Genomic DNA, 25,327 nt, shown 5'->3' with positions numbered 1-25,327 from the left:
CACTCATTTTCACATCTTTTCATCTTGGAACACTGGGGGCCAGATGGTCTGAGCAGCCAGAAGGACAAATACACAATCACATTCCACTCATGCATATGAATAAAAACACAATAGGGGAGTAAAAGAAGTTACTTTATGAAACATACCTGAAAACTGCAGATGCATTAGGGCCAAAGCAACCTGAGAGAAAATAAAAGAAGTCTTTTACGAGCCACTGTTGAGCTTGTATTTCATGTTTCTTCATTCCTTTCCTGTTGCCTGATTCTTAACTATTTTGCTTCTTGTTTATTCTTTCAGGACTGGATAAGTAGGACAGGGGAAACAGCAAATAAATTTTAGTATACTACCTCTTTTATTTTTTTTTTCCCCTTTATTTTTATTAGTTGGAGGCTAATTACTTTACAATATTGTAGTGGTTTTTGTCATACATTGACATGAATCAGCCATGGATTTACAGGTGTTCCCCATCCCGATCCCCCCTCCCACCTCCCTCTCCACCCGATTCCTCTGGGTCTTCCCAGTGCACCAGGCCCGAGCACTTGTCTCATGCATCCAGCCTGGGCTGGTGATCTGTTTCACCCTAGATAATATACATGTTTCAATGCTGTTCTCGCGAAACATCCCACCCTCACCTTCTGCCACAGAGTCCAAAAGTCTGTTCTGTACATCTGTGTCTCTTTTTCTGTTTTGCATATAGGGTTATTGTTACCATCTTTCTAAATTCCATATATATGCGTTAGTATACTGTATTAGTCTTTATCTTTCCGGCTTACTTCACTCAGTATAATGGGCTCCAGTTTCATCCATCTCATTAGAACTGATTCAAATGAACTCTTTTTAATGACTGAGTAATATTCCATGGTGTATATGTACCACAGCTTCCTTATCCATTCATCTGTGGATGGGCATCTAGGTGCTTCCATGTCCTGGCTATTATAAACAGTGCTGCGATGAACATTGGGGTACACGTGTCTCTTTCAGATCTGGTTTCCTCGGTGTGTATGCCCAGGAGTGGGATTGCTGGGTCATACGGCAGTTCTATTTCCAGTTTTTTAAGGAATCTCCACACTGTTCTCCATAGTGGCTGTACTAGTTTGCATTCCCACCAATAGTGTAAGAGGGTTCCCTTTTCTCCACACCCTCTCCAGCATTTATTGCTTGTAGACTTTTGGACAGCAGCCATCCTGACTGGCGTGTAATGGTACCTCACTGTGGTTTTGATTTGCATTTCTCTGATAATGAGTTATGTTGAGAATCTTTTCATGTGTTTGTTAGCCATCTGTATGTCTTCTTTGGAGAAATGTCTGTTTAGTTCTTTGGCCCATTTTTTGATTGGGTCATTTATTTTTCTGGAATTGAGCTGCAGGAGTTGCTTGTACATTTTTGAGATTAATCCTTTGTCTGTTGCTTCGTTTGCTATTATTTTCTCCCAATCTGAGGGTTGTTTTTTCACCTTGCTTATAGTTTCCTTTGTTGTGCAAAAGCTTTTAAGTTTCATTAGGTCCCATTTGTTTATTTTTGCTTTTATTTCCAATATTCTGGGAGGTGGGTCATAGAGGATCCTGCTGTGATTTATGTCAGAGAGTGTTTTGCCTATGTTCTCCTCTAGGACTTTTATAGTTTCTGGTCTTACATTTAGATCTTTAATCCATTTTGAGTTTATTTTTGTGTATGGTGTTAGAAAGTGTTCTAGTTTCATTCTTTTACAAGTGGTTGACCAGTTTTCCCAGCACCACTTGTTAAAGAGGTTGTCTTTTTTCGACTGTATATTCTTGCCTCACACTACCTCTTTTAATAATAAAAGGTCCAGTGATGAGAGTATTTCAAAGTGTTAGCTAAGCTTTGGGTAGGAATATGGATGTGAATTCCAAGATGTTAAGTAAAAAAACAAAAACCCAAGCTGAGACTAGTGTGTGTGTATGTTATTTCTGTTAAATACATGAAAAAGAATATATTTCTGTATAAATGCTTTGGGAAAGATACACAAGTAACTGGTAACATTAGTTGCTCTTGAAAAGAGAAACTGAGTGAGTGGACAGGGTTAAAAGCAGAGCTTTCACTGGATGCTCTTGTTATTTCTTGAATTTTGCACCATGCATTTGAACGACCTACTTTTTAAAAACAAATAAGCTTTTTTTAAAGAGTACTGGCTACAAAGAGATTTAGAAATCTCATTCGTTTCACTAAGAGGCTTCATGGTATAACAGAAAAAGGATTGTTTTAGGAGATTACACACACACAAAATAAAAGACCTGGTTCCCAAACCTGGTCTGCTTCTTACTAGTTTTGTGACCTTGGCCAAGTTCCTTAAATTAGCTGAATCTCAGCTTGCGCATTAATAAAATCAGTATAACAAAAGCTACTTTGTAAGGATCAGACATTATATAAAACTGCCATGTGCTTCCTCAATGGTAGCTAATATTCTATGGATTTCAATTATTTCCACTATTCATTTCCACCAGTTATGTGTTGGATGTTCATTAAAGGGAACCTGAGATATGAATGAGGTCTCAGTTCAGTTCAGTCGCTCAGTCGTGTCCGACTCATTGTGACCCCATGAACTGCAGCACGCCAGGCCTCCCTGTCCATCACCAACTCCCGGAGTTTACCCAAACCCATGTCCATTGTGTCGGGGATGCCATCCAACCAACTCATCCTCTGTTGTCCCCTTCTCCTCCTGCTCTCAATCATTCCCAGCATCAGGGTCTTTTCCAATGAGACAGCTCTTCGCATTAGGTGGACAAAGTATTGGAGTTTCAGCTTTAACATCAGCCCGTCCAATGAACACCCAAGACTGATCTCCTTTAGGATGGACTGGTTGGATCTCTGTGCAGTCCAAGACACTCTCAAGAGTCTTCTCCAACACCACAGTTCAAAAGTATCAATTCTTTGGCCCTCAGCTTTCTTTAGAGTCCAACTCTCACATCCATACACGACCACTGGAAAAACCATAGCCTTGACTAGACGGAGCTTTGTTGGCAAAGTAATGTCTCTGCTTTTTAATACGCTGTCTAGGTTGGTCATAACTTTCCTTCCAAGTAGCAAGCGTCTTTTAATTTCATGGCTGCAATCATCATCTGCAGTGATTTTGGAGCCCCCAAAAATAAAATCTGCCACTGTTTCCACTGTTTCCCCATCAAGTTGTCATGAAGTGATGGGACTGGATGCCATGATCTTAGTTTTCTGAATGTTCAGCTTTAAACCAATTTTTTCACTTTTCTCTCTCACTTATATCAAGAGACTCTTTAGTTCTTCTTCACTTTCTGCCATAAGGGTGGTGTCATCTGCATTATCTGAGGCTATTGATACTTCTCCCGGTAATCTTGATTCCAGTTTGTGCTTCATCCAGCCCAGCAGTTCTCATGATGTACTCTGCATATAAGTTAAATAAGCAGGGTGACAATATACAGCCTTGACATACTCCTTTTCCTATTTGGAACCAGTCTGTTGTTCCATGTCCAGTTGTAACTGTCGCTTCCTGACCTGTATACAGGTTTCTCAAGAGGCAGGTCAGGAAAAGGTCAGTTTTCATTCCAATCCCAAAGGATGTTCAAACTACCGCACGACTGCACTCATCTCACACAGTTTGGCATAGTCAATAAAGCAGAAGTAGATGTTCTTCCTGAACTCTCTTGCTTTTTCAATGATCCAGCAGATGTTGGCAATTTGATCTTTAAATCATTCTTTTAAAAATTGTACTCAGGTGCTTTTTGGATCTTTAGGTAAAAAGTCCAAAGGCTTTTTAAGGCTTCATAAGGACTATTCCTTAATGTTCAAACTACAGCACAATTGCACTCATCTCACACGCTAGCAAAATAATGCTCAAAGTTCTCCAAGTCAGGCTTCAACAGTACATGAACTGTGAACTTCCAGATGTTCAAGCTGGATTTAGAAAAGGCAGAGGAACCAGAGCTCAAATTGCCAACATCTGTTGGATCATCGAAAAAGGAAGAGAGTTCCAGAAAGACATCTTCTGCTTTATTGACTATGCCAAAGCCTTTGACTGTGTGAATCACAACAACAAACTGTGGGAAATTCTGAAAGAGATGGGAATACCAGACCACCTTACCTGACTCCTGAGAAATCTGTATGGAGGTCAAGAAGCAACAGTTAGAACCAAACGTGGAACAACAGACTGGTTCAAAATAGGAAAAGGAGTATGTCAAGGCTGTATGTTGTCACCCTGCTTATTTAACTTATATGCAGAGTACATCATGCGAAATGCCAGGCTGGAGGAAGCACAAGCTGGAATCAAGATTGCTGGAAGAAATATCAATAACCTCAGATATGCAGATGACATCACCCTTATGGCAGAAAGCGAAGAGGAACTAAAGAGCCTCTTGATGAAAGTGAAAGAGGAGAGTGAAAAAGTTGGCTTAAAGCTCAACATTCAGAAAACTAAGATCACGGCATCTGGCCCCATCACTTCATGGCAAATAGATGGGGAAACAATGGAAACAGTGTCAGACTTTATTTTCTTGGGCTCCAAAATCACTGCAGATGGTACCTGCAGCCATGAAATTAAAAGACGCTTGCTCCTTGGAAGAAAAGCTATGACCAACCTAGATAGCATATTAAAAAGCAGAGACATTACCTTGATGACAAAGGTCCATCCAGTCAAAGCTATGGTGTTTCCAGTAGTTATGTATGGATGTGAGAGTTGGACTATAAAGAAAACTGAGCTCCAAAGAATTCACGCTTTTGAACTGTGGTGTTGGAGAAGACTCTTGAGAGTCCCTTGGACTGCAAGGAGAGCCAACCAGTCAATCCTAAAGGAGATCAGTCTTGAATATTCATTGGAAGGACTGAAGCTGAAGTGCCAATACTTTGGCCACCTGATGCAAAGAACTGACTCACTGGAAAAGACCCTGATGCTGGGAAAATTGTTGGTGATGGACAGAGAAGCCTGGCGTCCTGCAGTCTTTGCTGGGGTCGCAAAGAGTCGGACATGACTGAGCGACAGAATTGGAGGGCTATTCTGTGAGATCTAGCAACCTCTGGCATGTAATGATGGCCAGTTCCATAATGCAATTTCATAATAGCTCCCCCTCCTTCCTTGATTCACTCTTCTTCTTATTCCTGTTTCTTGGACCAGTTTGCCCTGATACAGGGATAGCACAAAGCCTTGTGCCTCAGGCGATATATACTTGCTGCAAACCCCAGCTAAGACTCAGCCCGCCTAATACTATTGAAGAGAGCCTGGGACTATGCAGCAGGTACTACTGGTGCCCAGTCCACGTGCCTTGAGGCCTCCATGCTAATAGAACTTGCTTTCCTAACTGCCAGCATTTGCATCTCATGTGCTGCTAGAGGCCTTTCTTTGCCACCCTCAACCAATATTTTCTCCCTTTCAACGAGCTGTCTTTAAATTTTCTTGATGGCATAGTTTGCCCTATAAAGCTTTTAATTTTTATGAAATCCAGTTTATTTTTTAATCACTTGTCCTTTTGGTGTTGTATATAAAAAATTATTGACTCACTCAAGGTCACTAAAATTTATTGCAATGTTTCTTCTAGTAGTTTTATAGTTCCTTTACATTTAGATTTAGATCATTTTCGGTTAATTTTTGTGTATAGCTGAGGTAGACCGTGTGGATCACAATAAACTGTGGAAAATTCTGAAAGAGATGGGAATATCAGACCACTTGACCTGCCTTTTGAGAAACCTATATGCAGGTCAGGAAGCAACAGTTAGAACTGGACATGGACCAACAGACTGGTTCCAAACAGTTCCAAACAGGAAAAGGAGTACGTCAAGGCTATATATTGTCACCCTGCTTATTTAACTTATATGCAGAGTACATCATGAGAAATGCCAGGCTGGAAGAAGCACAAGCTGGAATCAAGATTGCCGGGAGAAATATCAATAACCTCAGACATGCAGATGACACCACGCTTATGGCAGAAAGCAAAGAGGAACTAAAAAGCCTCTTGATGAAAGTGAAAGAGGCGAGTGAAAACAGTTGGCTTAAAGCTGAACATTCAGAAAACTAAGATCATGGCATCTGGTCCCATCACTTCACAGGAAATAGATGGGGAAACAGTGGAAGCAGTGTCAGACTTTATTTTTCTGGGCTCCAAAATCACTGCAGATGATGATTGCAGCCATGAAATTAAAAGACACTTGCTCCTTGGAAGGAAAGTTATGACCAACCTAGATAACATATTAAAAAGCAGAGACCACTTTGCCGACAAAGGTCCGTCTAGTCAAGGCTATGGTTTTTCCAGTGGTCATGTATGGATGTGAGAGTTGGACTGTGAAGAAAGCTGAGGGCCGAAAAATTGATGCTTTTGAACTGTGGTGTTGGCGAAGACTCTTGAGAGTCCCTTGAACTACAAGGAGATCCAACCAGTCCATCCTAAAGGGAGTCCTGGGTGTTCATTGGAAGGACTGATGTTGAAGCTGAAACTCCAATACTTAGGCCACCTCATGCAAAGAGCTGACTCACTGGAAAAGACCCTGATGCTGGGAGGGATTGGGGGCAGGAAAGGGGACGACCTAGGATGAGATGGCTGGATGGCATCACCGACTCGATGGACATGAGTTTGTGTAAGCTCCGGGAGTTGGTGATGGACAGGGAGGCCTGGCGTGCTGCGATTCATGGGGTCGCAAAGAGTCGGACACGACTGAGTGAGTGAACTGAACTGAACTGAGGTGGAGGGTCCAATTTTATTCTTTCACATGTGAATATTCAATTTTCCCAGCACCGTGTATTGAAAAGACAATTTTCCCCATCGAATTGTCTTAGCATTCTTGTGGAAAATCAACTGACCACAAATGTAAGGGTTTATTTCTAGATTCTCCATTTTCTTCCATTAATCTATATGTCTGTGCCATGCATGCATGCCAAGGCACTTCAGTCGTGTCTGACTCTGTAACCCCATGGACTGTAGCACTCCAGGCTCCTCTGTCCATAGGATTCTCCAGGCAAGAATACTGGAGTGGGTTGCCATGCCCTCCTCCAGGGGATCTTCCTGACCCAGGATCAAACCCGCGTCTCTTGTCTCCTGCATCGGCAGGCGAGTCCTTTACCACTAGTGTCACCTGGGAAGCCCGTCTATATGTCTATTCTGTGCCAAAAAACACATTGTCTTGATTACTGTAGTTTTGTAGTAAAGTTTGAAGTTGGGAAGTATAAGTTCTCCAAATGCTTTTGAACTCCAAAGCCATAAAATATTTTTATATGGTTTTCTAAAACTTTTATTTTTTGCCCTTCTCATTTACAATTTTCATCTATTTGGAATTTACTTTAGCACATGGTGGGATGTAGGGGTCTAATGTCATGCATTTAAATTGTATTAACAATTTTTTTTTAAGTACTTTCTTCAACTGACCCACAAAGCAAGCCTCTTACAAATCAACTCTCCATCTAGGCAGGCCTCTATTTGGGTATCCTAGTCTGTTCCACTGGTCATTTTTTTCTATCTTGAACCAGCATCACCCTTCCTTAATAACTGCAGATTTTAAGAAGGTACTCTGTAGAGCAACTCTCCCCATCTTGTTCTTCACGAGTGTATTTTTGGCTCTTACATTTAAATTACAGATACACCTTGACAAGTTACGTACATACATATACACACACAATGTATTTCATGGCTGTAGAACTACTTTTCAGAGATGCAATTTCTTCTAGAGATAGCTTCAGGAAGTTATATCTTCTAAGACTACCAATTTTAATCTAATTTTCAAAGTTTTTTACCATAAACTTAATATCTTTTATCTTTTTTAATGTTGGAAGCATTTCTAAGTCTCCTTTTTCATTCCTATTATTGTTTACTTATGCATTCTTTTTTTATCTTGATGAATCTTGCTAGAAGTTTGCTGTTTTTATGACTCTTACATTGGCCTTATATAATAAAGGCCTTATTTTGGCCTTTGTTTACTATGTTATTACTTTCCTCTCTTACTGTCTCCTCACATACATTTTGTTTCTTCTGCTGTTTCTTTTCTAATTTCTTAAGTTTTACTAACTGAGCATTAATATCTAGCCTTTCTTCATTTCTAATAGAAGCATTTAAGACGATAAGTTTCCCTCAATGCTCTGTCTAGCTGTCACTTTTCACTTATAAAATTTCCAGTTGGTTCTGTTTTTCTAGTTTCCATTTCTCTGCTGAGATTCCCCATCTATTCACTCATATTTTTCAAGGAAAAATCAATCTTTTTCTTTAAACCTTTGAACAATGCATTTGTAAAAGCTGTTTTAAAGTCTATGTCTACTTATTCCAACATACAGGGTCATATCTGTTTCTATTGGCTATCTTATCTCTTGATTAAGGGTTGCATTCCCTTGTTTCTTGAGTTAGTTGTCCAATAATTTCTTCCTGTATGTGGAACAATTTTGGTTGCTACACTGTGAAGAACCATATGATGCTGTTTTTCTTTAAAGCCTGTTGAGTTTTTTTATGGCACATTGTTGATTACACTGATTTGCCTTGATCCTATTCTTTTTTTTTTTTTTCTTGCCTTGATCCTATTCTGCTTTTGCCCTTAATTTAAGGCATGGACCTTACTGGAGTTTCAACTGAATGCCCAGGTACTCAGTAAGATCCCTCCAGTCTGGATGGATTGGAACTCCACAACCTTCCAGCAATGGTGTTTCTGGTAAGTTCTCAGTTCCCTAACAGTCACTCCTGGCCGATCTCACAGTGGCCTTGACTTATCCATGTGCAGTCAAGCACTTAGCCATACTCCTGAAGACAACCTCCTTTGAGATTCCCCTCTTCACAGCTCCATCATTTTGGGTGTGCTGGCTCACAAATTGCAGTGACCTCGGCAACCCAAACCTGATCTCCGCCTCTTCTGCACTGCGGCTCTGCACTTCGGCCCAGCTCATGCACCACACACCAAAAAGTGCTCCTGTCCAGAAAGGTAGGCAATCATAAAGGGCACTTCACATTTCCCTTATGTTTAAGGATCACTGACCTGTGCTGTTGCCCACTGCCTGAGACCAGTCGTCTTCTGTGCTTTGCCACTTTCATAGTCATTTATGGCAAAGCTAAGCCTAATATCAGTTATTACATCAAGTATAGAAACAGCAATCCCCATCATTTTTTAATATGCAACATTTTTAACATTCAGTTTAAAGACTGTCAAATTCCCACTATTTTCTAAGTGGTTCATGAGTATGTTTCTTAGTCTCCAAACATGAGCTTTTTTTAAAAATTTTTTTCCGAATTTTTATTTATTTTTAAATTAATTGATTTATTTTATTTTTTTTCAAACTTTAAGCAACTAATTTATTTTTTTCCCCAATTATTTTTATTAGTTGGAGGCTAATTACTTTACAATATTATAGTGGTTTTTGCCATACATCAACATGAATCAACCATGGATGCTCATGTGTTCCCCATCCAGAACCCTGCCCTCCCACCTCCCTCACCATCCCATCTCCCAGGGTCATCCCAGTGCGCCAGCCCTGAGCACCCTGTCTCATGCATTGAACCTGAACTGGCAATCCACTTCACATATGATAATATACATGTTTCAATGCTACCCTCTCAAATCATCCCACCCTCACCTTCTCCCACCGAGTCCAGAAGACTGTTCTTTACATCTGTGTCTCTTTTGCTGTCTCACATATAGGGTTATCGTTACCATCTTTCTAAATTCGATATATATGCATTAGTCATCAGTATACTGTATTGGTGTTTTTCTTTCTGATTTACTTCACTCTGTATAACAGGCTCCAGTTTCATCCACGTCATTAGAACTGATTCAAATGCATTCTTCTTAATGGCTGAGTAATATTCCATTGTGTATATGTACCACAGCTTTCTTATCCATTCATCTGCTGATGGACATCTAGGTTGCTTCCATGTCTTGGCTATTGTAAACAGTGCTGCGATGAACATTGAGGTACACGTGTCTCTTTCAATTCTGGTTTCCTCGGTGTGTATACCCAGCAGTGGGATTGCTGGTCATATGGCAGTTCTATTTACAGTTTTCTAAGGAATCTCCACACTGTTCTCCATAGTGGCTGTACTAGTTTGCATTCCCACCAACAGTGTAAGAGTTCCTTTTTCTCTGCACCCTCTCCAGCATTTATTGTTTGTAGACTTTTGGATAGCAGCCATTCTGATTGGTATCAGATGGTACCTCATTGTGGTTTTGATTTGCATTTCTCTGATAATACGTGACTTAGTCTCCAAACATGAGCTTTTAATATTTTTTCAGTACATATTTCTTATTTAATCCCAATGTGATCAAAGAAAGCTATGTGTACCATACCATGCTTTTGAAATTTGTTGCAACTTCCTTTATACATCAATATATGGTCACAAATATTCCATTGAAAGATGTGTATTCTGCAGTTTTGGTGTGGAATGTTCTATGTGTCCACTTTATCAAATATATTCATTGTTTTGTTCAAATTTTCTATATTCCTGTTGATTTTTTTTGTCTGCTTGATCTACCACTGAGAAATTGGTATTAAAATCTTTCATTATAATTTGTGGAATTTGTCTCCAGTTCCCTGTTGTTTCTAGTTATTTGATTCTTTTATCATATCTAGTGACTCTCTTTATTTTTAGTAATGCTCTTAGCTTTAAAATTTTACTTTTTCTGAAAGTGATAGATTTATACTAGCTTTTATGTTTGTCTTTTCATGCTTTTATTTTCAACCTTTCTATATTCTTATTTTTAGCTGTATCTTTCGTGACGATTTATAGACATTCAGTTCAGTCCTGTTTCATTACTGTGAAATAGGGTCCCCCAGCAACACTTGGCATAGTAGCTTGTGATGAAAACATGCTTCTTCCTTCATAATAGCTTTCTCATTTTTTGTTTAGCTTTGGAAACTGGTAAAACATAGGGAAGATTAGTTGCTGGAGGGTAGAAAGTGATTGAGCCTATTAAAATGTCATGGGGAAAAAAAGTATAGTAAAAAAAGAAACTTCAATTTGTGGGAGTGATCTTCAAATGAATCAGATACTATATAAGACATTTAAAGATAAGAGAAAACAAGAAATCACACTTTTCAGTTCAGTCACTCAGTCGTGTCCGACCGACTCTTTGTGACCCCATGGACTGCAGCACACCAGGCTTCCCTGTCCATCACCAACTCCCAGAGATTGCTCAAACTCATGTCCATCACGTCGGTGATGCCATCCAACCATCTCATCCTCTGTTGTCCCCTTCTCCCCCTGCCTTCAATTTTTCCCAGCATCAGGGTCTTTTCCAATGAGTCAGTTCTTCACATCAAGTGGCCAAAGTTTTGGAGTTTCAGCTTCAGCTTCAGTCCTTCCAATGAACAGTTAGGACTGATTTCCTTTAGGATGGACTGGTTGGATCTCCTTGCAGTCCAAGGGACTCTCAAGAGTCTTCTCCAACACCACAGTTCAAAAGCATCAATTATTTGGTGCTTAGCTTGCTTTATAGTTGAAATCTCACATCCATACATGACCACTGGAAAAACCATACCTTTGACTAGACGGACCTCTGCTGGTAAAGTAATGCCTCTGCTTTTAAAAAATGCTGTCTAGGTTGGTCATAGCTTTTCTTCCAAGGAGTAATCGTCTTTTAATTTCATGGCTGCAATTACCATCTGCAGTGATTTTGGAGCCCAAGAAAATAAAGTCTGACACTGTTTCCATTGTTTCCCCATCTATTTGCCATGAAGTGATAGGATTGGATGCCATGATCTTAGTTTTCTGAATGTTGAGATTTAAGTCAACTTTTTCACACTCCTCTTTCACTTTCATCAAGAGACTCTTCAGTTCTTCTTCACTTTCTGCCATAAGGGTGGTGTCATCTGCATATCTGAGGCTACTGATACTTCTCCTGGCAATCTTGATTCCAGCTGTGCTTCATCCAGCCCAGCATTTCACATGATGTACTCTGCATATAAGTTAAATAAGTGGGGCGACAATATACAGCCTTGATGTACTCCTTTCCTGATTTGGAACCAGTCTGTTGTTCCATGTTCGGTTCTAACTGTTGCTTCTTGACCTGCATACAGATTTCTCAGGAGGCAGCCCAGGTGGTCTGGTATTCCCATCTCTTTCAGAATTTTCCACAGTTTGTTGTGATTCACATAGTCAAAGGCTTTGGCATAGTCAATAAAGCAGAAATGGATGTTTTTCCGGAATTCTCTTGCTTTTTTGATGATCCAGCAGATGTTGGCAATTTGAGCTCTGGTTCCTCTGCCTTTTCTAAATCCAGCTTGAACATCTGGAAGTTCACGGTTCACGTACTGTTGAAGCCTGGGTTGGAGAATTTTGAGCATTACTTTGCTAGCGGGTGAGATGAGTGCAATTGTGTGGTAGTCTGAACATTCTTTGTTAATACCTTTCTTTGGGATTGGTATGAAAACTGACTTTTTCTAGTCCTGTGGCCACTGCTGCGTTTTCCAGATTTGCTGGCATAGTGAGTGCAGCACTTTCACAGCATCATCTTTTAGGATTTGAAATAGCTCAACTGGAATTCCATCACCTCCAGTAGCTTTGTTCGTAGTGATACTTCCTAAGGCCCACTTGACTTTGCAACAGTTTTAGAATCTATAAGAAAATGTGTGCATGTGTGTGTGTGTGCACGTGCTCAGTCCTGTCTGACTGTTTGTGACCCCATGAACTGTAACCTGCCAGGATCCTCTGTTCATGGGATTATCCAGGCAAGAATACTAGAGTGGGTTGCCATTTCCTTCTCCAGGGGATCTTCCTGACCCAGAGGTCAAACCTGAATCTTTTGCACCTGCTGCATTGGAAGGCGGATTCTTTACCACTAGTGACACCTGGGAAGACTTCTATACGAATGAGTAGACTTAGTGCAATATAAAGCTAAAGTCAGTACAAACCTGAATGCCCGGACCAGAAGGACCTAAAATACCCATGAATAGGACTGTAAATGACCACTAAAAGGGTATAAATATCCAGAACTTATAAAGCAAAACTTGGGGATTAAGTAATAAACATAATTTTGATGAGAACCTATATTTGTATATCTATATGTAATTTGCATCCTGAGGTTTTTGTATTCTAAATGTCTTATTGTGTATGCTATGTGCTGATCAACTATGATTCATGATTCTCCTTCCCAAACCTTCTCTTCTTCCAGGATTCCTTATTTAAATAAATGACTTCCACCCATTCGGTCTGGCCAGAAATCTAGAAGTCAGCCTTGATTCATCCTGTCTTCACAATCAAATCCTATTGACTCTGCCTCTTAAGTATCTCTTGACTCAGTCCACTTTTTCTTCCTCTTCTCTGCCAACTTCCTAATCTATTTCCTCTAATTGCCTCCTAACTGGTTTCTCTACATATATCTGTACAGGATCCTCTCCTCCATTCCGCACATAGTGCCTAGAATGATCTTTTAAAAATGCAAGTGACCATGTCACTTCCCTGCTTAAAGATATAAAACAACAAAATAAATAAATAGGAAACTCCAATGGCTTCCCTACATCACTCTCAGAATAGAGACAAAACCCTCAGCGAGGCCCCTGAGAACTGGCTCCTGCCTCTCACCACAGCCCCTCTGGCTTTCCTCTCACAGTACTTCAAAATCAATTCAGTGCTGTTGCCTCTGCCTAAACCACTTGCCCCTCTATTCTTCATCTAGCCTACTTCACCTCATTTTTCTTGTTTAGCTTTGATATCTCTAAAAATCCACTGTGGCCTCACTGATAGGTGGAAAGCTCCCACAGCACCCTGTACTATGTCTGCATAATCTCAGTGCATTTATAGATATTTGTGTAACGGTGGTGTCCCTTGCTCTATCAGTTCCATAAGGGCTGGAAGTTGTCTGTCTTATTTCTCTTTAGATCTCCAGTCCTTAGCATCATTTCTTGGTATATGGTAGGATCTTAATATCTGGCAAATTAATGATCATTGAATAGAGAATTTGTGATATATTAGAGGAGTATAAAGCAAAGCTCTATCTTCAGGTAGAAATCTAAGGAAATCCTTCCTTCAGAGGAGGATTAGTAATTAACACAGGGAACATATTAGGGCCATATTAATGGTTCTTTTATGATTCTTTATGTTTCCCTTTGTTCGGGTTTCTGCCTGGAAGAGCCAGGCTTGGGATTTTCGTATACTCAAACCAAACCAGTAAAATACAGGAGGAGAATAATCTGTGTCTACACATTTCACAGGAGGAAATTGAAGTTCAGAGATCAAAGTAACTGTTTATTGCCTCAAAACAGTTTTGCGACCTTTGAATTATAATGATGCTATTATGTTTCTGTGTTTGACATTGAGGTATGGCCACTATTCTAAAGCTGTTTTCATGATTAAATAAGACCGGTGAGTAGTCTGATACTGAAAAAATAAATCATTCTAAATCCTAAAAATGTTTCCAACTGAATGTCAGTATAGTGCAGTCATCCTTCCTTCCTGAGGTAACAACACTGTTCTCAAAATAGAGATTCTGCCTCATAGAATACATCATGACGAGGGTGAACTAAGTGATGAAAACAAGATTCTTTAAGCATCAGACTTCCAAGTCATCTGGGTCAATGAAGTGCAGTTCTCTCTAGACTGAATTCTCTTTTCTTGGGCCACAGCTCTTCCGACATAGCCCTCTAGCAGCATCATGTATTTTCCTTTAAACATGATGTTCCAGTTGTGTGACTAACAACAGACCAATTTGACAAGAGTCTTTCCCACTGCTTGACCAAGCCTGTCACCACTTCATTAAAGGCAGGGTGGTTCTAAGTGAGTGCTCTCTCAGACACTCCTCCTTGGGGTCTGGGTGTGCCCTCACAATCTGGTCGAGTAAGTGTGAGACAATCCAGTAAACTCTGGGCTGAACTGGGCTGATTTCATTTTTTTGTCTCAGTCATAGTCATCTAACTGTTGAGACTCTTGGTCATTTTAAGGAAAAACTGACAGAATTTACTCAAATGTTTGCGTAAAGTAGCCTAATTCTATGACAGCAGAAAGGAAATCACTGAAAGAACAAAATTTCTAGTGGAACAATCATGGCAAGTATGTGACTAAGAAAAATCTCTATTCAGCTGTACCTCACATTGGCCAGTTACTTGAAAAAAGTGCCTAAAGTATTTTTGAGCTCTCTAATCCTCAAAACTTTTAAGTCGCTTGTGGATATAATATTTCATGTGGCTTACTTTTTTACATTCTCAACATAGCAAAATGCTGTGAGAATGATTGACGACTGATATTATATTTAACAAAGTCATCATTAAGTTTTATTTCTCATTCCATAATTTCCATAGAGAATTTCTAATATGTCTAAACACGTTAAAGGAATGACTGAAAGGGAGATAATAAAGTAATGATTAAGAGCTGAACAAATAATTAGAAAAACAAGACTAACATATACACGTGTGCAGTGATAAACAGCAAAATGTAATCCAGTGCTAGACTGTACAGTACCCAGAGTTAGTGAGGAGGCAGAGAAATAAACAAGTTAAAACATTGTTTCTGAGGAAGCAAATTGATAAACCCTCTTTTTTTTTTTTAAGAAAATTGTGAAGATCTATTAAATGTTCTATCATGATTTTTCTTTTCCAAAATGCAGACATAAAATTCAGATGCGAGTCTTACAACTGAATCTCCCTGGTGGCTCAGACTGTAATAAATCTCCCTGCAATGTGGCAGACCCGGGTTCAATCCCTGGATCGGGAAGATCTCTTGGAGAAGGGAATGGCTACCCACTCCAGTATTCCTGCCTGGACAATTCCATTCCTTGCACCTGCTCATGCCTTTAAATGTTTAGCTTCCCAGGTAGTGCCAATGGTAAAGAATCCGCCTGCCAGTCCAGGAGACAAAAGATGTGGGTTCAATCTTTGGGTTGGGACAATCCCCTGGAGGAGGAAACGGCAACCCATGGAAAATTACATGAACAGAGGAGGAGCCTGGCAAGCTCCATGGGGTTACAAAAGAGTCATGGCTACTTTTTTTGTTTTTAATTTTTTCATGGAAAACTTTAAACACATACAAAAATAGAAAAGTGCATTTTCATGTACACATCACCAAACCACACATCATTTTATTTTCCTGGAACATTCACCCTCTGAAAATAATCACAAAACCTACTTCATCATACCTTTCAGTAAGAGGGACAGTGTTAGTCATTCAGTTGCGTCCGACTCTTTGAGACCCCATGGATTATTGCCCGCCAGGCTCCTCTGTCCATGGGATCTCCCAGGCAAAAATACTGGAGTGGGTTGCCATTCCCTTCTCCAGGGGATCTTCCCGACCTAGGGATCGAACCCTGGGCTCCTGCATTGCAGGCAGATGCTTTACCATCTGAGCCACCAGGGAAGTCCTTGTCACCTCATATAGGCCTTCCATAATCACTCTATTTAAAACTGTATCCCCAATCCTCAGAATAGAGGAAAATATTTGCAAACAAAGAAACTAATGAGGGATTAATCTCCAAAATATACAAACAGCTCATGCAGCTCAATATTAAAAAACAAACAACTCAAACAAGAAATGGGTGGAAGACCTAAAATGACCTTTCTCCAAAGAAGATATACAGATGGCCAATAGGCACATGAAAAGATGCTCAACATCACTAATTATCAGAGAAATTCAAATAAAAACTACAAGGAGGCATCATCTCACACTTATCAGAATGGCCATCATCAAAAAATTTATAAATAATAAATGCTGGAGAGGGTGTGGAGAAAAGAGAACCCTCCTACACTGTTGGTGGGAATGTATACTGGTACAGCCACTATGGAAAACAGTATGGAGGTTCCTTAAAAAACTAAAAATAGAGCTATTATATGACCCAGCAATCCCACTCCTAGGCATATATCCAGAGAAAACCATAATTCAAAAGGATGCATGCACACAATGTTCAGTGAACACTATTTACAATAGCCAGACCATGAAAGCAACTAAATGTCCACCAACAGGGGAATGGATAAAGAAGACATGTACATATATACAATGGAATATTTCTCAGCCATAAAAAGGAATGAAATAGTGCCATTTGCAGAGGCACAGATGGACTGTCATAGGCTACAGACTGTCATAGGCTTACTAAAGTAAGTCAAGAAGAGAAAAACAAATGTATAATATCCCTTATATGTGGAATCCAGAAAAAAGGTGCAGATGAACTTATAAACAAACCTACAATTACCAAGGGAGGAAGGAGGAGTAGAATGAATTAGGAGACAGACTGATGAAATATACACTGTGTATAAAACAGACATGAGAACCTACTGTATAGAGAACAGGGAACTCGGCTCAGTGCTCTGTGGTGACCTAAATGGGAAGGAAATCTAAAGAAGAGAGGAAACACGTATACGTATCACCGATTCACTGTTGTATACAGCAGAAACTAACACTACATTGGAAAGCAACTCTACTCCAATACAGATTTTTTAAAGACTGTATTCCCAACACATCCCTACTTCTCCCTATTTCTCATCATAACATTTACTACTTCTAACATATTATACTTAAAAATATTATACTTCCTGTTTGCAATGCATTCAACTGTATGAAGACAGAGTATCAAATGTGTTTTTCATTGGTATAACCCATACCTAGAACAACGCCTAACACACAGAAGGCTTTAATAATTAATAAATGAACGTGTACTGACATGGAGAGACGTCCATGATATGGTAAGTTTAAAGACACAGAAAAACTACATCACAGTTTAAATAATAATATACCATGCTGAGGGGAAAGAAGTGGATTGTGACAGAGGTCGTAGCACCCACCCACTTCACTCCACATTTCTCAGCTTACCTGCAGGTATGGCCAATAAATTGCAATTGGAAGGGGAGAATTATGGGCTGAGGTAGTAAAAATTCCATGTGAGATTTTACAGTCTCTCTTCACTGCTATGGTGACTAAAGGGGCCTTGTATTCCAGGGTGTGACCACAACATGGTGGAATCTCCAGAACCCTGGGTCTCTGAATGACTGCATGAGGAAACGGGCCTGCCAATCTGTGTAAGACACGTAGCACTGGCAAGAAAAAAACCTTTGCTGTGTTAAATCACTGAGATTTGGGGGGCTGTTCGTTAATTGTGACATAATCTAGATTATCCAGATGAATACATGTAGAAAAACTAGTATTCATTAAGCTCTTTCTATATGCCAGGAACTACTCTGAACACTTTACATAGTGTCTTATTAAAACCCTCACGAACCCTCATAAGCCAGTGCTATCACACTGAGGAAAGTGAGGCAGCATGAGGGCAAATAACTGGTCCAAGACTGCCAGCTAAATGCAGAAGCTGGAAATGAAACCCCGGCAGTTTGGAGTATAAGCTACCAAGCTGTTAACAGGCGTTATCCCTGAGGGCAGGGTTATGGCGACTTACTATCTTTGTTCTGCATTTCTGTAATGCTGCAAATTTTAAAATAAGCATTCATTATCTTTGCAGTAAGCAATAAGCAAACAGATAAATGACGTGTTAGATACTTAAAGACTGTGAATTCAGAGACAGAAGTTAAGTGACCGCTGGAGTTTGGTGTAATTAAGAAACATCTAAAAATGGCCCTCTACCAACCATAGGCATGCCTGGTTTTATAGGTGAATTTCAGCAAGGGAATCATATCATATTTCATAATAAAACTGGATTTTTTTCTAGGAGAATAATATTCCCATATATTTTAACTTTTGGCAAGGAATGAATTAATAAAAATGGCCATGCCTATAGCAGGATGAATGTTGTAGTTCTGGGGATGTTTTGCAGGTTTTCCAGGAAAGTCATCCCTCAATACCTGCAACAAGTTGGTTCCAGCACCCCTTGTGGATAACAAAATCTGCAGGTGCTCAAGTCCCTTATATAAAATGGCATGTTATTTGCATACAGTCTATAAACATATGAGGAGGATCCATCTCTGGATTACTCATAATACCTAATACAATGTGAATGCTATGTAAATAGTTGCCCATGCATGGCAAATTCAATTTTGGCTTTTTAGAACTTTCTGGAATTCTTTTCTTAAGGTTCTGCTCCATATTTGGTTGAATCCATGGATGCACACCTGTAGATACAGAGGGTCAACTGTACTTCATGGCAGATAGATGGGGGAAAAAATGGAAACAGTGACAGACTATATTTTCTTGGGCTTCAAAATCACTGCAGACAGTGACTGAAGCCATGAAATTAAAAGACACTTGCTCCTTGGAAGAAAAGCTATGATAAACCTAAACAGTGTATTAAAAAGCAGAAGCATCACTTTGCTGACAAAGGTCCAATAATCCAAGCTATGGTTTTTCCAGTAGTCATGTAAGGGTGTGAGAGTTGGGCCATTAAGAAGGCTCAGTGCCGAAGAATTGAATCTTTCCAATTGTGGTGTTGGAGAAGACTCTTGAGAGTCCCTTGGACTGCAATGATATTAAACCAGTCAATCCTAAAGGAAATAAACAATAAACACTCATTGGAAGGACTGATGCTAAAGCTGAAGCTCCAATACTTTGGCAAAGAGCCAACTCACTGAAAAAGACCCTGATGCTGGGAAAGATTGGGGGCAAGAGGAGAAGGGGGCAGCAGAGGATGAGATGGTTGGATAGCATCACTGACTCAATGAACATGAGTTTGAGCAAACTCCAGGAGATAGTGAAGGACAGGGAAGCCTGACTGCAGTTCATGGGGTTGCAAAGAGTCAGACATGACTTAGCAACTGAACAACAACTGTACTTAACAGTGCTCTTTAAAAGAAATGCAATTATAAAAAAATAATTCCTTACAGCTAAATATGGCTATATTAAATGTATTTTTAACTGCTATATTCACTGATGTTAAAACATATATGGCATAATACATAATAATACAGTGTATAAGTAGCTTTGCTGGCTGCCCATGATCTGAATCCCCATTGTGGGAACTGAACAACATTTGACTCTGGACAGGAGGAAACTGAAAGGCCAAAATACTGGTCATCCCAGATACTGAGAAGCTAACTGGGCTATTGGCTGCTTCTATTATCATTGTCTGATCCTGGGTCTCACCAGGCTTCCCACCGATTCTGTAAACTAATAATCCTTCCAGAATTGGTTTCTTCTGTATAGAAGGAAGAACTTGACTACCAATCCAGGCAAACTGACAGCTATATAATCTGAAGGCACAGTTTAGGAGAAATGAACCACCTTTGAAAGATTCAAGAACAAGACCTAAATCTATAACACAACAATAAATGCCATGAAAACACTTTGACCAAACCTGAGATACTTTGCATACCACCACATTTCTCCCAGCTTTAATCTTTTGCTTCCTATCCAGGATTTTCTGTCATATCTGAGTGTTCCCTGACTCCGTGCATAAAACACCTGTGCTTAACTCCCATCTTTCATTTTTCATTTGTAATATCCCAGTTTCAGAAAGGTGTCATTATGGAACATGATCTACTCAACTGTAAAAATGCTTTAAGTTTGTGGTTGAATGTTACAGAAAACAAATCTATGAACTAGTTTTTTAGGTTAGGTTCAAAAGTATAAAATAAAATACAACCTCACTAGTAAGAAAATGAAAATTACCCAAATTTCATTTGCCTGATCTCACAGTATTCGTATGAGAACCAAATAAAGCAATTTATTTAAGATATAGCTACTGTAAGATGGACTATTAGTTTTTCTTAGTGGTATATAATAAAAAATTAGTTTATTATAAGCCACTAAGAAAGAAAAATATGACCAATTGAAAACTATAACACATACTTTCTTCTTACTTGGAATGTTAACACTTAGTAAAAGAGTCCTTTATATTTAACTAAACATGGATCGTTATATCTAGTTCTTGTGCATACATTGAGAGAAAAATATGAAGAAAATAAATCGGTTAAGGTATTCTTAAAACTTCTCATTGAATCCAACATCCTGAATCACTTTTCAATTCAATCACTGATATTCATTTTTTCCCACATAATATCATTACCTATCCCAACAAGAGTGTTGGTGATGCAGCATTTCTTATAAGAAACTGAAAAATGTTTCTCTGCTTCAAAATGGCAACACAGGAGAATCCTGAAACCACCTCTCACAGACACACTGAATCTATAGCTACATGCAGACCAATTTCCTTCGAAAGATATCTGGAAACTAACTGAGCAACTCATACACATCAGATGAACCAAACCCCTCAACATCAGAATGGGTAGGTGGGACACCATCTCACCATTAACCTCATCCCATGCAGTGACATAAAACCAGCAGAGAACTCACAACTCAGCTTCTCCCAGAGGACTGAAGGGTTTGGACCCCACTGCTGGTATCACAACTCTTAAGACTTCCACCTGAGAAATGGACCCCAAAACATTGGCTCTGAAAGCCAACAGGAATTGCATGCATGAGACCCACAAGGCTATAGCAAACTAATCCAATAGATAGTTCTTAGATTGTGTGGATTCCCTGTGGTTAAACCCCAGGGCCCAGCGCAGGGGCAGCAGACTGAAATGCACCCAGTCTTTCCATGAAAGAGGCTAGTCACTAACCTTAAAAGCCCGAGGGACAGGCTTCTAACTTAAAAGGCTTCCGAGGGCCGACTGTATTGCTCTCCAGAAACCACGGAGGCTGGTGGGTTCATCTTCCCGCTCGCCCCCTGCCTCGTCCAGGTTGCCGGGATCTCCCAGAAAGCGGCTCGTGTGCATGTCTGTGCCCCAGGTCCTGTGGCTGCTGCCCGGAGGATGTCACTTCCTCTCCTGGCTTCGGTGGCCAGTGAGGCTTCTCTTCAAGGACACCACGGGACTGTAACAAACAGAGAAACACTTTTTCACCAGTTATTCCTCCCAGGCCCAGGGTGGAGGGAGCAGACTGAACTGACCAGTCTTTCTGTGAGACAAGACTATTAGCTTCTGTTAACAGTTGTGGCCTGAGGGGCTGACTGCCCTCCTCTCCACAGACCAGGGAGGCCAGTGGGCGCCACCTTAATGCTCTCTCTGTGCCGGGCTCTATGCTCCTGGTGTCTCTGAGAAAGGCGCTTATGCACACATCTGCCACCTGGGGGGTTGTGGTTGCCACTAAGAGGTCTGGCACCAGTGACCAGTGGGCCTTGTGTTCATGGGTTCAATGGGATGATAGCAAAAAAGAAAAAAAGTTTTAAGTGGCTATCCCCTCAGGGCTCAGCAGAGAGGGAGCAGACAGATTCATTTACCAGTCCTCCCCGAAGGAAGAATATTCACATACTTTAAAAGATGCTGCCTGAGGGTCTGGCTTCCATTTAGTCTGCCTCTAGGTGCTGACTGAGATCCTCCCCTTTGGGATGCAGACAAATCTTGGCAAATCCTCGACTACTGGGAGCCTATAAGAACACAGAAGGCTCCCTGGATAACCACAAAGGCTTAAGTGAGAGGCAGGAGCTACAAGAGGGTTGAAGAAGTTCCATCTTCTAAATCAGACCACTCCTTCAAGCCTGAGACGTGGCATTAAACCAATACAGACAGTCAAGGAAAATGGAAAACACAGAGGAATAAGCTCCAAAGAAAAGAGCAAGATAAAATCCCAGAAAAAGACTTTAATGACATGGAGTTAAATTCAGAATAATCTAATGTTGTAAGGGTGGTGGGTTAGTCAGTTATAAACCTGGAAAATAACGACAACTACTGTAACTTGTTAATGCATACATAAGATAAAAAGATGCAAATTGTGAAATCAAAAATATAAAATGTGAAGGGGGTAAAAATGTAGAGCTTCAGAATGTGTGCAAACTTATTATCAACTTAAAATAGACTGTTAACAAATATAGCGTATTTTATGGGAGCCTCAAGATAACCACAAAGCAAAAAACTATAGTAGGTGTACAAAAGATAAAGAAATTTAAGGTTACCACTACAGAAAATCATCCATCACAACAGAAGAGAGCAAGAGAAGGGAACAAACGAATCACAAAACATCCAGAAATCAATCAACAAAATGGCAATAAGTTCATACTTATTAATACTTTATATGTAAATGGAATAAATTCTCCAATTGAAAGATACAGAATGGCTGATGGATAAAAAACAAAACAAAAACAAGACTGAAATATATGCTGTCTACCAGAGACTTACATCAGCTTGAAGAACACACAGAGACAAAAAGTGAAGAAAACAGTCTATGCAGACAAAAACCAAAGAAAACTGTGGTAGCTATATCTACATCAGACAAAAGACTTAAAGACAAACCTACAATAGGAGATGAAGAAGAATGATAAAGGAGTCAATCCAATAAGAAGATATAGCATTTATAGATTTGCATGTATCCAATTTAGGAGCAGAGAAGACTGGTGGCCTATAGTCCACAGGGTCGCAAGAGTCAGACACAACTGAAGTGACTTAGCAAACATACACACACAACATAGGAACTGTGGGAAATTCTGAAAGAGATGGGAATACCAGACCACCTTACCTGACTCCTGAGCAACCTGTATGCAGAGCAAGAAGCAAGAGTTAGAACCGGACATGGAACAATGGACTGGTTCAAAATTGAGAAAGGAATATGTCAAGGCTGTATATTGTCACCCTGCTTATTTAACTTACATGCAGAGTACATCATGAGAAACGCTGGGCTGGAGGAAGCACAAGCTGGAATCAAGATTGCTGGGAGAAATGTCAATAACCAAAGATATGCAGATGACATCACTCTTAGGGCAGAAAGCAAAGAGGAACTAAAAAGCCTCTTGATGAAAGTGAAAGAGGAGAGAGAAAAAGATAGTTTAAAACTCAACATTCAAAAAACAAAGATCATGGTATCCAGTCTCATCACTTCGTGGCAAATAGATGGGGAAACAATGGAAATAGTGACAGACTATTTTTTTGGGCTCCAAAATCACTGCAGATGGTGACTGCAGCCATGAAATTAAAAGATGCTTGCTCCTTGGAAGAAAAGCTATGACAAACTTAGTGTATTAAAAAGCAAAGACATTATTGTGCCTATAAAGGTCCGTATATTCAAAACTATGGTTTTTCCAGTAGTCATGTACGGATGTAAGAGTTGGACCATTAAGAAGGCTGAGCGTTGAAGATTTGATGCTTTCGAACTGTGGTGCTGGAGAAGACTCTTGAGAGTCCCTTGGACTACAAGGAGATCAAACCAGTCAATCCTAAAGGAAATAAACAATAAATACTCACTGGAAGGACTGATGCTGAAGTTGAAGCTCCAACACTTTGGCCACCTGATGGGAAGAGCTGACTCATTGGAAAAGACCCTGATTACTGGGAAAGATTGAAGGCAGGGGGAGATGGGGATGACCGAGGACAAGATGGTTGGATGGCAACAGCAACTCAATGGACATGAGTTTGAGCAAGCTCTGGGAGATGATGAAGGACAGGGAATCCTGGCGTGCTGCACGGGGTCTCAAGGGGTCAGACACGACTGAATGATGGAACAAGTGCCACCTAGGAAGCCCCCTTCTTAAGATTTTGTTTATATCTTAATTGTTTTGTATATGTGAAGGTAAAAACAAGGATGGATAGAGATATTTGAAAGTTTGAGAATACATCAATCAGAAAGAGTTATCTGAAATGTAAGTCTCACAAATAAGCAGAAAATGTTAATCCTTTGAACAGTAATAAGAACAAAGTCAATAAATTGAAATTTGTGGTACAAGACAAGGAAGAGCTCCTGGTTATATAATTTTGGTTTTGTAAAGTAGTTAACATCTCTGAGTTTGTTTCCCAGTCTGTGAAATGAGGACACCTGCTAGTTAGGTAAAACGCTTGGGAGGTGGAAGCTCAGAGAAGTCAGTTTTCTTATCCTAATCCAGGGTTTCTTAACTAGCAATACTGACATTCAGCCCAGATCATTGTTTGTTGTGGGGAGCTGTTCTGTATACCATTAAACATTTAGCAGCGTCCCTGATTTCTACCCGCATCACTCTCTATCATCATGTGAGACGCCAGTAACACTTCTCTCCCAGACTCAAGGTTGAAAATGACCACCCACTGTCAACTGCCTTCTGGGAGGCAAAGTCGCTGCAGCTGAGAGTCACTGTCCTAACCACCGTGTTCATCCAAAAAGGGTTTGAGTGAGAAATAAAACGTAGTCTTAGAGTAGAATGCAGGGGTCCCACCTCACAGAGGCAGGATCTGTGACTCAGAAAACTGGGGATGAGGAGCTTCGAGCCTCCAGCGAAGTCCTAATCAATGAATGAATGGACTCTGAAGGGAAGGTGCAACAAGGGGCAAACGAGAGGGCAAGGCGCTGAGACTGTGGTCTCCGAATCAAAGATACACACCGTAGTCACCACTTACAGTGCTTAGCTGATTCCGAGGCAAAATCATTTTCCAGTTAAGCCGAGACACCGAGGCCGTCGTGGGAGCCTGACAAGCGAGGAGGTGCGGACCGAGATGAGAATTCCTCCCGGCGCGCCGGCCGGGTGGAGTCCCCGAGAAATCGCCCCCGCCCCCCGGCCCCGCCCCACGTGCTGACGTCAGCCGCAGGTCCCGCCCCCGCCCCGCCCCGCCCTCCGGGTCTCGCCC

At 40.4% G+C, this 25,327-nt stretch overlaps 1 long non-coding RNA gene across 1 annotated transcript in view; it reads right to left on the bottom strand.

Moving 5' to 3' along the window:
* Positions 1 to 25,231, bottom strand: part of LOC133067443 (uncharacterized) — a 73,407-nt gene extending 48,176 nt beyond the window's left edge. Inside the window, exons 1-2 of the long non-coding RNA XR_009695256.1 lie at positions 25,100 to 25,231; positions 21,365 to 21,617 (exon numbers count right to left, since the gene is read on the bottom strand). This is a non-coding gene — a long non-coding RNA (uncharacterized LOC133067443). The remainder of the gene's footprint in view (positions 1 to 21,364; positions 21,618 to 25,099) is intronic.
* Positions 25,232 to 25,327: the final 96 nt, after the last annotated feature.

The sequence above is a fragment of the Dama dama genome, chromosome 12 (assembly GCF_033118175.1).
Source record: "Dama dama isolate Ldn47 chromosome 12, ASM3311817v1, whole genome shotgun sequence".
NCBI lineage: Eukaryota > Metazoa > Chordata > Mammalia > Artiodactyla > Cervidae > Dama > Dama dama.
This window is presented reverse-complemented; position numbering and strand designations above follow the sequence as displayed.